This window comes from Triturus cristatus, chromosome 11 (assembly GCF_964204655.1).
Source record: "Triturus cristatus chromosome 11, aTriCri1.1, whole genome shotgun sequence".
In the NCBI taxonomy this organism is placed as follows: Eukaryota; Metazoa; Chordata; class Amphibia; order Caudata; family Salamandridae; genus Triturus; species Triturus cristatus.
In genome coordinates this window covers 972,340,942-972,358,809 of record NC_140594.1, presented here as the reverse complement: position 1 = coordinate 972,358,809, position 17,868 = coordinate 972,340,942, and the positions used below count along the sequence as shown (strand labels likewise).

General features: G+C 44.0%; 1 protein-coding gene across 5 annotated transcripts in view; it reads left to right on the top strand.

The window, feature by feature from the left end:
- Positions 1–17,868, top strand: part of LOC146785767 (phospholipid scramblase 1-like) — a 644,815-nt gene that overhangs the window by 74,836 nt on the left and 552,111 nt on the right. The gene's annotated exons all lie outside the window — the stretch shown is intronic.

Genomic DNA, 17,868 nt, shown 5'->3' with positions numbered 1-17,868 from the left:
GGGTCTGGGGCACAGTCAAAGTTTAAGGTAGACTGCGATACAAGTCGGGGTCAAATGCTGGTGCCAGGTTGGTCCCAGTCATGATTTTACCTTTGCACTTAGAAACTAGAAACATCTTTTAGAAATTTGGGGAAAGCATGTGGCAACTTTCTAAATTCACCTTTGTATTAAAAGTTACTTAAAATCTGACTTCAGCAATAGGTCAGGTTTAATCTAACTCTTGATTTGATATCTCAAAGTACTACATTCAGTGTTCCCAAATGGAAGATAGCGTTTAGCTGCTGGGATTGTAAAAGCCCATATTAGCCAAAGTGAATACCAGCCTTAGTGCAGTGAAAAAGACAATTAAAATGTTTTACTGTGAGGACATGTAAGCTATAGATTGTACATATTCTTCTTTTTACTATCCAGCATCCTGTCTTATGGGCTAAGGCATGGCAAAGGGGTGATTGGGCCGTATTGAGTTGGCAGCTTATAAGCTGCTCAACAATGCTGCAATGGTAGACCTAGAGCCATGTTTTCACTTTGTCACTGCAGTGGTGGCACAATATATGCTGCAGTCTACTGGTGACATTTACCTTACTACCTTACTAGTCCAGGCTGCCCAGAATCTCAGGGCCCAATTCACAGAATTAACTTAAGACAAAATCCTAAACTTACTACTTTTGGTATTCACACAATGCACTTACTACTTTTGGTATTCACAGAATGCACTTACTACTTTTGGTATTCACAGAATGGATTTACGACTACTAACTTTATGTCCGCACTCGGGCTGGAAATTCCGGCCCGGAGGCGGAGCTTCCGGCCCGGAGGTGGGGATTCCGGCCGGTGGCGGAGATTTAGCCATGGCTGAAATCTCCACCTCCAGGCCGGAAGCTCCGCCTCTGGGCAGGAAGCTCCGCCTCTGGGCTGAAAGCCCCGCCTCTGGGCCGGAAGCTCCACCTCCAGGCCGGAATTTCCGGCCCGAGTGCGAACATAAAGTTAATAGTCGTAAATCCATTCTGTGAATACCAAAAGTAGTAAGTGCATTCTGTGAATACCAAAAGTAGTAAGTGCATTGTGTGAATACCAAAAGTAGTAAGTTTAGGATTTTGTCTTAAGTTAATTCTGTGAATCGGGCCCAATTATACTAGAGACTTATAAGAAAGTTAAATATGCAAGTTAGAAATGGGGTCTCTTATTAGCAGGGGTATGCACCCTTGTCCAAGCAGGGACCACCACTCTATTCAGGGTAAGATCCAAAACACCCTTGGGGACCCTGTACCCACACTCTGGTAGCTTGGCGCAGAGCAGGGAGGCTTATCACAAGAGGGAATGTGTAAAGATTTGTATAACATACACTCCCAGCAACACAATGAAAACGCGACAAAAGGCTCTACACAGGGTTAGAAAAATATATATCACCTTTATAGGGAGTGTCTGTTCAAAATGATAAAGATCTAATCAATAGATCAACTTGTGGTCATTTGAGCAGTTTTAGCCAAAGCAATATTAGGTCAAATGAAACGGTGATGAGTCCGATCAGTGCTTCAAGAGATTTATTTATTTATTTCGCGATTTTTATTGCGCAAACAAATACCCGAATGTGTCTCGGCGCATGTGACAAAAACGAGAGACCAAGCCGCAGGATTACTGATTGAACAGCCATGTCTTTAAGAGCCTACGAAAGCTTATCAAATTGGGGGCAGTTTTTATGGTGAGTGGCAAAAGGTTCCAGAGTTTAGGTGTGGCAACCAGGAAGCGCCTTTCTCCCCAGGTTGCCGTTCTGGTGCGAGGTAACGGAAGCAGGCAGGAGTTGGCGGATCTCAGCTGTCTCTTGGGGCTATACAACTGGAATGCTTCAATCAGAAACTTTGGACCGACGCCATGCACTGCCTTATAGGCAATGCAGAGGGCCTTGAATTTAATGCGGCCCTCTACTCTTAGCCAATGCAGGTGACGAATGGCTGGAGTAGTTGGCTGGCGGCGGGGGATGTCAAGAAGAATTCTTGCAGCAGCATTTTGTATGGACTGCAACTTAGATAGAACGAGTTTCTGAGTATTAAGGAAGAGGGCGTTCCCATAATCGATTTTAGAAAACACTAGGGTAGAGACCAGGGTCTTCCCAGCTGAGGTGGGAAGGTAAGGCAGTATTTTCCTAATTTTCTTTAAAATAAAGAACGCAGATGACACAACCTTGTTGACATTAAGGTTGAATGACAGCTTGCTGTCAAAAATGACTCCCAGGTTTCTGGCCTTATCAACTGGGACAGGAGGAGAGCCCAGCTGGTCAGGCCACCAGGCAGAAGACCAAACCGGGGAGAGATTACCAAAGGTCATGACCTCGGTTTTGTCCGAGTTAAGCCTCAGACAGTTGGAGGACATCCAGGTACTGACAGCAAGCATGGCGCTTTGGAAATTAGCTGCCACCGCTGGGCCGTCCTTGTGTATTGCCAGAACCAGTTGGGTGTCATCTGCGTAGGATGTAAGTCGCAGCCCATGGGCCTTTATTACCCTCGCTAAGTCTGCTACATAGATATTAAATAGCGTTGGACTTAGCGAGGAGCCCTGTGGGACTCCACAGGGGAGTGCAGAGACAGGAGAATAGAAGTTACCCAATGTCACTGTATGGGTACGGTAGACAAGAAAAGATGAAATGAGATTTCTAGCCATACCGTTTATCCCCAGGGCTGTGACACGGTCGACCAGAATATCATGGTCGACCATGTCAAAGGCTGCGGACAAATCCAGCAGAATCAGGACAGCCGCACCTCCCTGGTCCATAATGGCTCTAATCTCATCTGAAGCTTTTATTAAAGCGGTCTCAGTTCCATGACCGTTCCTAAAGCCAAACTGCGTTTCGTCGAGAAGTTGGTGAGTATCGATGAACTCTGAGAGTTGTTTATTCATCAGAGATTCCGATATTTTGGCAGGAAAGGGGAGACACGCTATTGGTCTATAGCTGGCCAGAGCTGTGGGGTCCAGGGAGGGTTTCTTCAGGAGAGGTTTGATCACGGCCTTCTTCCAAAGATCTGGATAGTGACCAGTTTGAAATGCGGTGTCACAGATTTTCATAAGTGGATAAGAGATCACCTCGCTAAGGTTAGCCATCACTGAAGGAGGGCAGGGGTCTAAGGGGGAGCCAGACTTGGTAGTAAAGATAAGTCTGCTAATTTGATCTTGCGTAATGGGAGCAAAGGAAGAGAAGGGATCATGATCGGTGGCAGGTTCTACACCACTGCAGACTCTGGATCTTGTCTCTGCGTTCCCTGCAAAGGATGAGTATATATCTGCTACCTTAGTGGTGAAAAAGCTGGACAGAGCATCACAGAGAGACTGAGAGGGTTCGACCCCAGGTCCAGTAGAGGGGGTGGACAGGGTGGTGACCACTGAAAACAGCTCTCTAGCAGAGTTGCTGGCATTCTCGATTTGAGCCGAGAAAAATGCACTTTTTCGGGCAATGATAGCCTTTTTGTATATTGTCAGGGCCTCTTTGTAGGAATGCTTGGCTATGGGGCAATAAAATTTCCTCCAGCGCCTTTCTAAGTTCCTGCAATGTTGTCGGTGGAGCCTAAGCTCTTCGGTATACCAAACCGCCGAAGGGGATAATCTGTTAGGTCGCGTAAACTTCTCCGGCGCCACCTGATCAGCAGCATTCCGAATCCAGTCTTGGGCGTCGGAGGCTGAGAAGACAGGATTGGCTATCCCCATAGGAAAGGATAGTGTCAGGATATCTGCCATCTGATGGATATCCGCATTTTTCCAAGCACGGGTCCCTAACCTAGTTCGTGGCCTGGAAGGGGGAGGGTTAGCGTGCCGGGTATGGATCCCAAAAATAATGGCCCTGTGATCTGACCACGTAAGAGGAAGAATATCCAGTACAGAGATGTCTGAGTTGTTGGTAAACAGACCATCTAGTATGTGCCCCGCCTGGTGTGTAATTCCCTTCACCAATTGTTGAAGTCCTAAGGTTAGGAGATCCTCAGTGAGTTGAGTGGTTTTGTGGTTGCCCTGTTCTTCCAGAGGGAAGTTAAAATCTCCTAAGATCATGTATTCCGGCGAACTTATGATAAGATCATTAAAATCCGAGAGTGTGGCAAGGAAAGAATTTCGGGGCCCAGGAGGTCGGTATAGCAAAATTCCCTTGAGGGCTTGTTTGTGATTAATATTAATAGCAAAGGTGGCTGCTTCACAGTTAATGGACTGTATGGGATCGAGTGTAGTGCGATAGAGATTCTTGTAAATGATAGCAAGTCCGCCACCTCTTCCTATATGTCTATCATGCCTAGCGACACTATAGCCCTCAGGGGTTGCCAGACAAAAGTCCGGTCCTGAACCAGCATCTCCCCAGGTTTCAGTGGCAAAAAGGTAGTCAAGATCATGGGCGAGAATAAACTCGCTGATCTGTAAGCTGTGACAGGGAAGGGAGCGCGTATTAATGAGCGCTGCTCGATAACCATGGGGCTGAGTGATATGCAATTCATGAAAAGGTATATTGCTAGGGGGGTCTAAGGCTGAGGAGCCAGGAAGACGAGGTTGCGGAAGTTGGTATTGACACCCAGGGCACGGGGTGGGGGTAACGCCCACTGCAGTGGAGAGAGGCCGAGTAATGCAATGACGGTCGGAATGGCCAGGGTTCAACTGTCTTAGTTGCAGGGAAGAATAGCATAGTGGGGGGCCAGAAGTTATGGCCCTGGGCCGAGTCCGGTCGCGGACGGGCGCAGACGGGCTTGCCTCCGGCGCGCCTGCGGCGCGCCTGCGGCGCGCGCGCTGCGCGCTTGCATGACTCTGTGTTTTATAGTCTCCCCGTCTGAGAGCGTAAATGCACGTTGCAAGATGGGTGCTCAAAGTTTATGATCTAGACCGATCCAAGATGGCGCTCAAAGTTTAGGATCTAGACCGATTCAAGATGGCGCTCGTGACTAGGAAGAGAGAGAGAGGAAGATCCTGCTCAAGCGGCAGGTGAGTGAATTCTGATTTTAAATGAGGGTATGCGGTTCAGAGTGCAGATAAAAACACAGTAAACAAAGTAAAAGACACAATAAACACAGTAAAAGACCGAAATCCGGTCAGTGAACTAGCAGCAACGAAGAAAATATTAGTATCAGCAAATGTCCCTGAGTAGGCAGCAGCAAGTACCCATGGAACAGGTAGTGGCCCCGTTACAACTGACTCCTGCAGCTGAGGCTAAGCGTAATGTCAAAAACAGCTGCGCGCTTGCATGACTCTGTGTTTTATAGTCTCCCCGTCTGAGAGCGTAAATGCACGTTGCAAGATGGTGCTCAAAGTTTAGGATCTAGACCGATCCAAGATGGCGCTCAAAGTTTAGGATCTAGACCGATCCAAGATGGCGCTCGTGACTAGGAAGAGAGACAGAGGAAGATCCTGCTCAAGCGGCAGGTGAGTGAATTCTGATTTTAAATGAGGGTATGTGGTTCAGAGTGCAGATAAAAACACAGTAAACACAGTAAAAGACACAATAAACACAGTAAAAGACCGAAATCCGGTCAGTGAACTAGCAGCAACGAAGAAAATATTAGTATCAGCAAATGTCCCTAAGTAGGCAGCAGCAAGTACCCATGGAACAGGTAGTGGCCCCGTTACAACTGACTCCTGCGGCTGAGGCTAAGCGTAATGTCATGCATGTATAACAGAATCCAGCAGTGCAACAAATCTAGGGCAGCCCGTCTCAGGTACTTTAGGGTAATATCTCATCAATCATGAAAGGTACCACTGCAGGTTTGATCGGGACAAGTGTGTGGGTTTTTTACCTGCCGGTAGCACAGTGATCAGCTGTTGGGACAGTCACAGAGTCCCAAAAAGGTACACTCCCCTCAGGAAGGGCAACCGGGTTGTCTCCAGCTGCGAGGGGTGAAGCAAGACTCTTCGGGACCACTGGGTCTGACTCTCTTGCGAGTCGGCCGGCTTCTTATTTATGGTTTAAGGTCCCACCAGGGAGGTTCGATAGTGTGGTGCCAATGCAGAGTTGTGGCTTGGGACGATACGGGGTAATATGCCAACTCGAGTGTGCCTCGCAAGGTCTGATTCCAACCACCACCTGCGAAGCACGTCAGAGAATCCCTTCAGGGTTTGTTAGCACGCACTGGGGCAAAGTTGAGTTAGCAGTCATAATGCGCTACGCACGCGCTGGATGCAAAGTCAGCAGAACACGGGGCTGGTGATTATGGATCCCGGTCCCTGCACGCTGTTAGGAGACAGATCTTGCAGAGGAGAGAGTTCTTTTGTGTTCATGAGACCTCAGGGAAGAACAGGGGGCAAGGCAGCAAGCCCTATGTTTACTCTGAGGATGTCCTTCAATCCTTCCTGGCAGGGCAAAGATCAGCAGGCAGCAGGGCAGCTCAGCAAAGCAGGGTAGCAGTTCCTGGGAACAGTCACACTCAGCAAAGTGGCAATCATTCTGGCGCAGCAGACTTTACTCCAGCAGAGTTTCTTCTTGGTCAAATAGTGTAAACAGCATGTTGGGTCAGAGCCCTGTTTTTATACCCCTTTGCCCACCTACTGGAAGGGATAGATGCTTCTGGAAGGTTGTTCGAAGTTCTGGTGGGTTCCCTGCCTTTCCTGACCTGCCTTCTAGCTATCTGAACTAACAAACAGGGTTGTTAGGCCTATTGTATGGTGGCAGGGCTCGGCCTATTCCGATATAAGTGCGAATCACCACTCCTCCCTCTCAGCCCAAGAAGGCCATCAGTATGTAAATGGAGGCAGCCCTCCTGCGTTTAGGGGAGTCTAGGGAGCTTGCAAGTGTGGGGCTGCTACCCTGGCCAGATGTGGATTGGGATCAGGCTGCAGTTACACGAGCTGAGTGAAGTACAGAGAAATGTCCACTTTCTAAAAGTGGCATTTCTGAAACAGTAATGGTAAAACCTAATACCCCAATAGAGAGGAGTTCTCACTACCATTCCATCATTGCCAAACATGACACAGCTACTCCTTCCTGATCAGGAATTACCCCCTAAAGGAATATAAGGGAATCCCCAATGCTGGCCTATGGAACGAATAGGCCTCACTGCAAGGGCAGAGACCCGAGACAGGTTCACCAATGCCACCATGTTTTAGAGGAGAACACCCATACCTTATCACTGATTCGCAGTGGTAAAGTGTTCAGAGTCCTAAGTCCAACAAAAATATATAGTCCAAATGGGGAGGCGACAGAGCAAAAAGCTAGGGGGAGACCACTCGAAGGCTGACATGTCTAACAATGCCAATCAGGTATTAGCCAATTTCATATGGTTTAAGGGGTCAAAGCACAGGCATTGGAGCCTGGTGAGCGGATCCCAGTGCAGCACAGAGTTGAAAAACTAGCTGCATCAATACATACATTTGAAGGTGATTACGCACAAAAATCCCTTTTCTTACAAAATTGAATTGGTCACTTACATTCCGGTTAATGGCACAATCCTAAAGTTCCAATGCATGTCAGGATTCTTTAAACTCAGGAGGCCAATATTCATCACCCTATCCTGTACTGCGACCAATGTCCTGCATGGGTAGAGTCTGAAAGAAATAATAAGTATATAGGAATTCAATGCTTAACTTTAGAACTACATACTCTGAAAATGTTAATTTTATGAAAAAACCCTGCTAGTTGCGGTTTATGAGAATTGATATCTGAAACACGGAAACTGCATTTTCTGCAAGATTGATCAGACAAACCAAGAGGGTGAGGATGGTCTTTGACACTCAAGAGACCCAAGAAAGAAATACCTTTCTCACATTTATCCTCACAGGGCCGAACTGGCTATAGTGAGCACTGGGTGTTTCCCCGGTGTACCGCCAGGGTGGGGGTCAATTTTAGATCCCTGTGGGGCCGTTTTTGTTACCGGGGGCCGAATTACAGCATAGCTACAATATCGGCACCCAGCAACAAAAGCTGCATAAAGCTTTCCACTACCACCTCCTAAGAGCCGGCTGAGCTTCAGCGGTACAAGCAGCACAAATTTACAAAGAGGGGTACATGACGTTGAATATGCATTAGATGAGGTCCCATTGAAGCTGCTGGCTTTTGGCAAGAAAAGCCCTGAGTTGGAGAAATTCAAATGTCATACCCATTCAGGTCTTCTCAACAGTTATGTATTTTTTATCCCCTTTTCCCAGTAAAGATTCCTACATTCAAACTTTGGCCTAATTTATATGATGATGGGGGAAACTCTGTTGCAACAGCAACACTGTTCCCTTCCAACCAACATAGCGGTCCATCCGTCTGATTTCAATGTGGGCTAACCATAGTTTGGATCAATTAGGAAAGATGGACATATAGCATTTTTGAATGTTCATCACTACTAGGCAAACCCTGGTGGTATGGGACTGTAAAAAGCACAAAATGCCCCCTAGCAATGGAACATGACTTTTGTGGCACGGGTCACATGATCTTTTTAATTTCCAAAAATAAAATATCGCTTCGGTATTTTCTTTTTGAAAATAAGAGTTTGGTGCATAGCCCTGTCATGTTGACAGAGCCCTGCACCGAAATGTAACAAAGCATTGACGGGAACCGCTGTGATGGAGCTTCCTGCCAATTCTTTAGATATGACTGCCAGCTTGGTGGTAAATTCTAAGTTTGGTGGGCAGTATCTCCATCACTGCTTCCACACGTCTCCCAAAATCTGCTGTTTTGACACGTCCTAGTTGGTTCCAAGTACAGATATCATCATATAAAAACCCCAGTTAGGGGAGGGTTGAAACCATACAGGACTTTGAGCCATACACTATAATAAGGATCTTTAATTGGTTCACCAATTGCTTTCAGCACAACATGAAGGCAGATAATTAATCAAATAAACTCTGAAGCCCAAGTGGGCAGGGCGGTGCGATCGGTGCGACCGCACCGGGTGTTGACTTAGGGTGGGGGCGTCATTTTTGAAAATGTATATTATTATTTTAAAAGCACCTGCTGCCATGTTCCTGGCTTCCAGCAATTTTCAGACATCAATTAAAATGTCAAGATAACTCCGGTGATTAATCGTCTTCCTAGAAAGAGACCGTAGGTTTGTCTAGTGGAAGTTTTGACTCATCCTAAGGTAGTGCAGCACGTTAGATTGCCTGCTGCTAATAATGTGTACCAAGCGGATAATGACATGGATATAATGTAAATGGGTCAGTGGGTTACTGCTCCGGTAAGAGAGCTCCTTTTGTTACTTGTCGTTTCTAAGTCAAAATCCTAATATAGAACATTGAGCTATTAACTGTGATCCTAGAGCTGCATGCAAACTGCAAGGTATAAGTGAAAGCTATGTTTTTGTGCCCAGTTTTTCATCATCCTAATCTTGTGAAAAGGGTTAATTTGGGTAGATTTCAATTCTTATTATGAAAGAGAACCCCTAACAATGATGTTACGTTTTAAATTCTGAATTTGTGCTTTTCCAGAATAAGGAATCTTAAACTATATTGTCTACCAGTATCGATGACACGCTTCTATACTACACCTTGTAGTCCTGTCTGATGTGGCATTTCGTATACACTGATTTACACACATATGATTGTCTTATGAGTGTCTCTGTGCAATGTGTGTGTGGCTGTAAAGTGCTCTGACAACTTACTCTGATATGAGTGGTACTATAAAACTAAATGAATCAGAGAGACAGTGGTTATGGAGGCTGGAGAGGCACTGTTAAATGGTGCTAGTGAGGGAATCCATGGCATTGTTGGGGGGAACCAACAGACATTGTCACACAGGGCGCCACCAGCGCTAGAGCCGGCCTGCAAGTGGGGATCTAGATATAAGCACCATGCAGTCGCATAAAGTAACACAGAAATTAGGAGGGCGCCTAAATCTGGCAAATCCATGTTCCAAATTCCTAGGTGTCTCGTATGTCCTTTAATGTGAAGCAAGTACAAAGACAGCAGCAAAACACAACCTTGCTGATCTCCCCTCACTAGTTTGAAGGGTCTTGTAGCTCACTGTTTGTGCTATACCTTACACTTACAGTTACTTTGTTATGAAGCTGCCTAAGAAAGCAGGCAAAATTTGGGTCACCCCATGCCTACCATGATATACCATAGCTTCAAGCAATTTATTTTATTGAATCCTGAGCTGAGGTCCATGAAGGCCAAGTAGACATATCTCCAGAGTATTTAAGCAGGGAAAAGGTAGCTTCTTTAAAGTACCTTCATCGTAATGTTTATTAAAGATCCAACTTAACCAGTGAATTGTAGTTTTAATAAATATTACAGAGTCCAAGAATGATATTTCTAGGAGTTTCCTAGCTTTAGAAAGCTTTTCAAATGTAATAGTGCATCCCTGGGTTTCTCTATGGTACTGCTAGCTTTGCTACAGTGAAAATAGCGTTTGGCTGCTTGTAACTGTAAGGACATGTTAACTTTATATTTCTACATGTCATTTTTTAAATAGCATGCACCCTGTCTTGTGGGCCATGAGTCCTACATAGTGGTGGCTTCTAAATAATGAAAGGGAAGGTTTTCACTTATTAAAAAGGGTTTATTTTGATAGGCTGGTGCCAGTTTGAAACTGCAGCCGACAGGCTGTTGTGGCAGGCCTGGAGTCATGTTTGGCAGGACACACAAGTAGAATGCACAGTAGTGCTGTAGTCCATATGTGACATTTAACCCTCCTTGCCATAGATGGAATTAGGCAACCATATAGCATGGACTGATAAGGAAGTTAAATATCACAATTAGGTGATAGCAATTCAACATGTTTTGAAGGGTCAGAGCACATGCATTGGGGCCTGGTTAGCTTGGATCCACACACTCACAAGACTGAAAGGAACCAAGATGTGGGTTTGGATTCACCATGGAAAAAATAATTCATGTGGTAGACTGAAGAAACATGTTATATTGTGACAAATCTTCTAAACCCTTTAAAATAGGGCAAAAGAGGTCTAACAATAAATTTAAAGAGAGGCACGTATGTGAAAATATATAACTTTGATATATGTTCTTATGAACAACAAACTGAAGGAGTCGAACACCAAGTCTTTTTTAATCCTTATTGACATTGTCCATCCCCACTATTGTGCCCGTTTTAATTTTTCCATGGTTGTACACTTATAAGTCACAGATGAAGATATATATAGTAATATCTCTGTCAATGACATGCATATACAAGAGATGAGAAAATATAAGTTTTTTGAAGCTTTCTAAAAACAAACAGGCGTGTTGAAGTCAGAGAATCTTTACTGCAGTTTACTAGCAATAAGGCCCCCCTGTCCAGATGGTGTCCCAATAGACTTTTTTTTGGAGCAACCGAACCTTTGGGGACCCGTATTGATCCATTTTTTCACTGTTATTGCCAATGTGGGCCCGCCTGATTCCTGGTCAAAGTCTATTAAAATCCCCATTTACAAAAACGGAGTTAAAAAAACTTTAGACCCATTTCCTTAATAGATAGCACTGCCAAATACATGGGTCGAGTTTTACTTAATAGATTAGAGTAATGGACCTCTCAAAACAAAATCTTGATTACTGTCTAATATTGCTTTAAAATGGGTAAAGGAACACTGGATCAGTGACTTAATCTGAGCCTGTTTATCACCAAATACACCCAAGCCAAAAAAGGCAAAGTCTATCTGGCTTTTAGGGACCGTTCTGCAGCATTTGATTGTGTTGCACATCGTCATCTATGGCGAGTTATGGCTGTGATGGCACTGATGAGCAGCAGTTAGTCACTTACATACTAATTAAAAGCGAGCTGAGCAAAACCTTCCACAAGTCTATTACCTATGCTGGGTTATAGTGATTCAGTATAGTAAAGTTTATAACTAGTCCCACTCAATATGCTACCAAGAAGAGTTATAAGATTATGGTGTTTTCTATGCAGAACTTATTTGGTTTATGGTGCTCGGCAGAAACACTTAATTGTCAACACTGGCACTTATGAGAAGTGACATGCGAAGAGTGTACATGTTATGTATACCCTCCTCGGTCATTGTTAACTTAGACATGGGCAGGTTGCAAAGAGTGTACATGTTATGTACACCTTCTTAGGCCATTGCCCACTTGGATACGGGCAGGTTATGTAGAGTGTACATGTTATGCACCCCCTCTTAGGAGTAGAACATGGTGGCACTGTTTTATGTAAATTAGAGATGAACATAGTAAGCATTGTTTATTGATTCAATATACATTAACAATCACTCATACCTGCTGCCCAAGCCATTATTACAGATTTGGGGGCCTGGAAAGGTCTGATTTGTCACACTTGTAGGGTGTGATGGTTAGTAGTTGTGTTGGTTCTATCATTGGGGGTGCTGGCAGGGGGAATGGATGGTTCCGGCTGCAGTAGCTTCCTGATGAAGTTCTTGGTTCGTTTTATTTTATTTGTTTACAAATTAAGCACTGATTCTATGATAAAGGGCAATAAGCCATGAGAGTCAAAAGTAACCAGTGACTAATAGCAGCCAATTTTAATATGGGGTATGGAAAGATGTTTCATGGTCTGTGAACATGCCTCTGCTCTGATCATTGGACAGAAGAATAAGCTATGATAATTTTTGCAACATTGCTGCCAAGAATGGACTAGACACTGAAAGCTACTTAAGAGTGAGGCCCAATACAGAATGATCTTGACATTTGTGGATCTGCATTCAGATCTGAGACTAAAGGATTGCAGTTGAGGGTGCAATTAAATAACCCACCAGACTTCTGAGTAACCCAGTAATTCTAAATCCATATTAGAGAGGGAATGTTGTTTCTACATGAACTCTAGACTTCTAATAGATGTCTCTAAGAAAACAAGCAATTCTTAAAACTGATGAGCTCATTGTAAAGGTGAGACATCTTGAGTATTCACTCCAATGATTACTTTAGAAAGGTTCAGTGACAGTGGGATTACGGGTAAACCCATAAGAACCTCTTATGGAAAGCAGTGATCCCGCACACATTTCTGCTTGTGATCCCCCTACTACAGGTCTTTTTTGTGGGTGACCATTCCCCCAACTTTTGCTTAAAAATTGCCTTTTAGTTCCAGAAATACCCTGACAACATTTCAGAGATTGGGCAATAATGTAATGGCTGGCAGGACCGACTACAGTATTGCTTATTTTATGTATATATAGTAGCAGTGTCACCAGAGCCTTACCTTTTAGCAACATCAATAAATTACAGTAACTACAAACGGCTGTAATTTGTATGTGTTAAAGGGACTGTAATGATCCTACCTCCACAGTCAGTGCCTAAGTCAAACTTATGCTGTGAAATACACTCCCAGAATACAAATAAACAAGTTTAGCACTAGCAAAGTAAATAGGCCTTTTATTAATGCACAAACATTCAGAAATGCAAACAGACTGTTTGTGATGTGGTTGTGGCAGTGTGTGCAACTTGAAGGCCCTGGAAAATAAAAAGAATAGGACAAGGTCACGGAAAGCAGGCAATCTCTTCAGAGGCAAGACAAAAATAATTCAGGCACATTTATCTGCCTGTGTCTACTTGTGTTAGTACCTTAATGCTAAACCAAATAACGTTGCCAATGGATACATTTAATTCATATCAAACGCTCTGGCAGACAGCCTCACTAATTTTAGCTGCTTAGATCCACTCATCTGCCTGGGGGACACCCAAATAACTCAGACTTCCCTCTTTATTTTCTACCACTACCAGCTGAGAACCTTATTTAGACTTTTTCTGTGGTAAATCAATACTGTGAGGTCATTTTTAAGGGTGCATATCAGAAGACATTTGCTTCATCATTTAAAGCTTCTCCTTTTCACTGTTCAAATGAGATGTTTGCATTATTTTCCCCGTATATTCGCTAACATTGCTTTTCCCATGCGGGCGCTGCTTCATTCAAGCACAGCCTAAAGCTCCAGATATTTTCCTATATATGTGTCTAGCCATCAGTTTACACTTCCAACCCAAATGCTCATCAGCTGTTCTGGTCGAAGCAGTGGCCTAGCAGTAGCCTAGCAGTGGAAACATTGATTGCCTGGTTCTAGGGCCTCTCAGAAGTACCAAATATAGTACTATCTCACAAGCAGATAATAATGTTCCTTTCTACGGTTATGTATCTTCAGAGGGTGTTAGAAATTGGGTTGTTGGTTGACTGGAGTGTGAATCTCAGTCAAATAGCAACCACAATCCTAGTCAGGGTAAGTGTCAGACAAACCCTAAATTAACCTTTATTACCCTCTGATAGCTTAGCTTAGAGCAATCAGGCTTAACTTAGAGCCAGTGTGTAAAGTATTTGTGCAACACTTCAAACAGTAAAACTGTGAAAGTACCATATAAAAAGATACCACACAAAATTAGAAAAATATAACCACATTAAGTAAATAAAACAAGACCAAAACTACTAACATCCAATAAGTAGAACTTGAGTTATGAATTGTTAAAGGTTAAACTGTAAAATAGCTCTTGGAAGCAAAGCGCGCCAACTGGGGATATCTGGCGGTGCTGGACTGGGGCAAAGTCAAAAGTTCAGGTTGACCTTGATGGAGCATGGGCTGGCTACAGGGATCCAGTTGGGCCCACTGACCTAAAGTATCTTTATTCCTGATTGGGGACCTTTGTGTCAGTTCCGAACCAAGCAGTTGAATTGATGCATCGATTTTCTCCACTCCACGCAGTGGCAGTGATGTATTTGTTCCGAGAAGCAGCTGGGCTAGGGTACGGGTTCCTACTGCGATAACGTTGAGTTACAGGTGCCATGCGAATACCAGTGTTGAACATACATTATGCAATTACGGCAATGAACCGGATTTGATGAGCACAGAGGCTGGGATGCAGATCGATGTTGTCATTGTCAAGGCTGCCGTTGACAGGGGTCCGAGGACCTTGTGCCGGGAAAAAGTGCTGCAGTGGCAGTTCTGAAGGCAATGTATCTGTGCTATTCCTGACAACAGATGTGAGGGATTGGTTCTGCTCACACAGCAGAGGATGTGTAGGTTCTGCTGGAGCAAAGCAATATAAGCCCACTTCCAAGGGTCCTGGACTGGGGTGGCACCACTTGGCAGGACAGACTCACAAATGGCAGAGTCCAGGTGCAGGAACAGGATGGTTGGAAGTCTTTTATGTCTCTGAGACTTCTGATTAGGAGGCTATCCAGCTATCCCTTGGAGGAATTCTGTGTTCTAGTGATGCAGGTCCAGTCCTTTTCAGCCAGGCAAGAGAGAGCAGCAGGCAGCAAGGCAACACAGCAAGGCAGAAGCATCAGTCCAGCCGGGTGGTAGTCCTGCAGCAGGCAGCACAACAGTTCTTCTTCTTGGCAGAGTAGTCACAGGTCCAGAAGTGAACAGAAGTGGTGTTATCAGAGGTCCAGTATGTATACCCAGTTGGGCCTTTGAAGTGGAGGAGACCTCAAAGACAGGCCTTTGAAGTGCACAGAGGTCGAGCCCTTCCTGCCCTGGCTCCATACTCACCACGGGGGGTATGCAGCTCTTTGTGTGGGGACAAGACACTGCCTATTTAGGTGTGAGTAAGGCTGAGTCCAGCCTCTCCCTGCCATCCTCCCAGGATGGCCCATCAAGTCACACCTAAGCCAACATTGTGTGAGGCTGTCTAGGGGGGATACACAAAGCCCCGCTGTCACCCACCCCTGACAAGTGATCAGAGACAGGCAGCAGGCACCAAACTGCTAAAGTGAGAAAATGCCAACTTTCTAAAAGTGGCATTTTAAGAATTGTAATTTAACATCTGACTTCACCAGAAGTTGTGATTTTGAATTATGATTCCAGAGACACCAGACTTGGAGGTCATATTTCTTCCCAATTGGAAAGTACATTTATAAAATACAATAAGGTCATCCCAATGTTATCTTATGGGAGAGAGAGGCCTTGCAGTAGTGAAAAACAACTTTGGGATGTTTTCACTACCAGGACATGTAAAACAAAAAAGTACATAGCCAGCCTTTTAAATATATTGCACCCTCTAGGTTGTCCATGATCTACCTTAGTGGTGACCTATATGTATAAAAAGGAAGCTTTGGCCTCAGACAAATTGTTATTTTGCCATGTTGAGATGGCAGTGTAGACTGCACACACAGTCTCTGCAGGGGCAGGCCTGAGACATGGCTCAAGGGCTACTTTAGTGGGGAGGACAATCAGTGCTGTAAGGTCTTGGGTACAGGGGATACCACGTTACTAGGATCTTATAAGTAAATGAAATATGTAAATTGTTGATGAATCAATATTACCATGTTAAGGGGCGAGAGCAGAAGCACTTTAACACTGATTAGCAGTGGCAATGTGCACAGAGTTCTAATACCAGAAAAATTGAGATCAGAAAAATGGAGGGAGGCAGTAACAGGTTTGGGGAGAAGGCCAACCAAAGGTCTAATAGAGTGCATACTATATCAAAAGTCTAGTCTATGTTCCTAAGAACCTGCATACAAATATTGGCATTGACTTAAAATGTCCAATTGTCACCTCTCATTTTTTTCTAATAAATACCCTCTTCTTACTTTCTGTCAGGTGCATGCTTTCTCTCTGATAGTACAGCCTACTCTAGGCCATGTGCATGTTTGCCTTCATTTCTATTATTGTATTTTTGCAAATCACCTCTACCTCATCTACCTCATCTCAAACATCAAAATCTGTCCTTCTTTGAAATTCATATGCTGTAGCCTAGCAATGTCTAACTTCATCTAGGCCATCTACTAACAACCCCTACCATTTGCATGAACTCTAATTCCTCCCCCTCCCCAATATTGACCACACCCAACTCCTACTTATTTAAACCACTACAAATCCACTGGAATAAATGCATTGAGAGTCCACAGCTAATTCCAATTACCAACAATCACCACTGGATCAACTACTAGCCTTGCGTTCTGGAACAGCATCTGGTATAAACTGCTTCAATGCCTCATTGGGTTTGGTTAGTGCTAAAAACATGCAATTGCAATCTAATACAATACAATAGCTGTTTCAGAATGTCTTTATTGCCACAAGCACTGAAAATGCACTTCAACTACAGTGAATGTCCCACACCAAGCAGTTTATTTTGAAAATAATTCTAGATGAGGAAGAACCCTGCAACACCACTAAAGCCACAATGCAAATTATAACAAATAATTGGGGAAAAAGAATGAATGAAGATATGGACACAACCAGCTTGAATGCAGAATATATGCCTCTATAATATGGTTGCTGTTCTGAAAAAAGAAGAGTTTGCTCAAATGTCATCTACTGTAATAGAAATCTGCTTTTAAACTTCTGATTAGGTATACTTCCTTTATTGAACTTTCCCGTTAGATGGTTCCCACTCAAGTCCATATTGTGTTTATGCAACTCTGTTTTCTTTTTAGAAACTAGATGCATATCCTCTGTTTCATGAAAAATAATTTAAGGGAATACTGTTGAGCTGCTTCTAATAACAATTGAATGTGAGATCTCCAAAATAGGACCTTGATCTCTGTAGGCAGGCCGAATTTCTTGATGTACAATATTGTACTGCTAAAGTTATTGTTACACCATGAGCATATGGAAACAGGAGACTGGACTTAAGCTTGCCTATATGATCATAGATTGTTAACATTGTATGGCGATATGACTTTGCACTGGGAATTGATTCCACAGCAATGTATGTACTGTTAGCCATTTACCTTTCATGTTAAGTACAAATATGACAGCCCAATAGCATGCCTGCTGCCTCACATGGACATCCTGCAGTTGGTACAGGGAGGCACACTGATCACCTGTGGTCTTCCTGCCTTGGAACAAGGGTTAAAATGCTGCTCCCACTAGGTTGTGTCTCACACTGGACTGCATGAATGAAGATCAGCCGGTTACAAACACTGTACACATTATTTCCGTTCTACTGTACATTTCTAATTGATCATATCTTCAAATGTCTCACTGTTATTTACAATCCACGCTTTTCAACATAATTTTATGTAATTTGCTTTCAGTGCATAATGCGTTCAAGGGAGTGCTTCATAGCGCTCGACAAACAGCACAGTCTGCAGCCAAA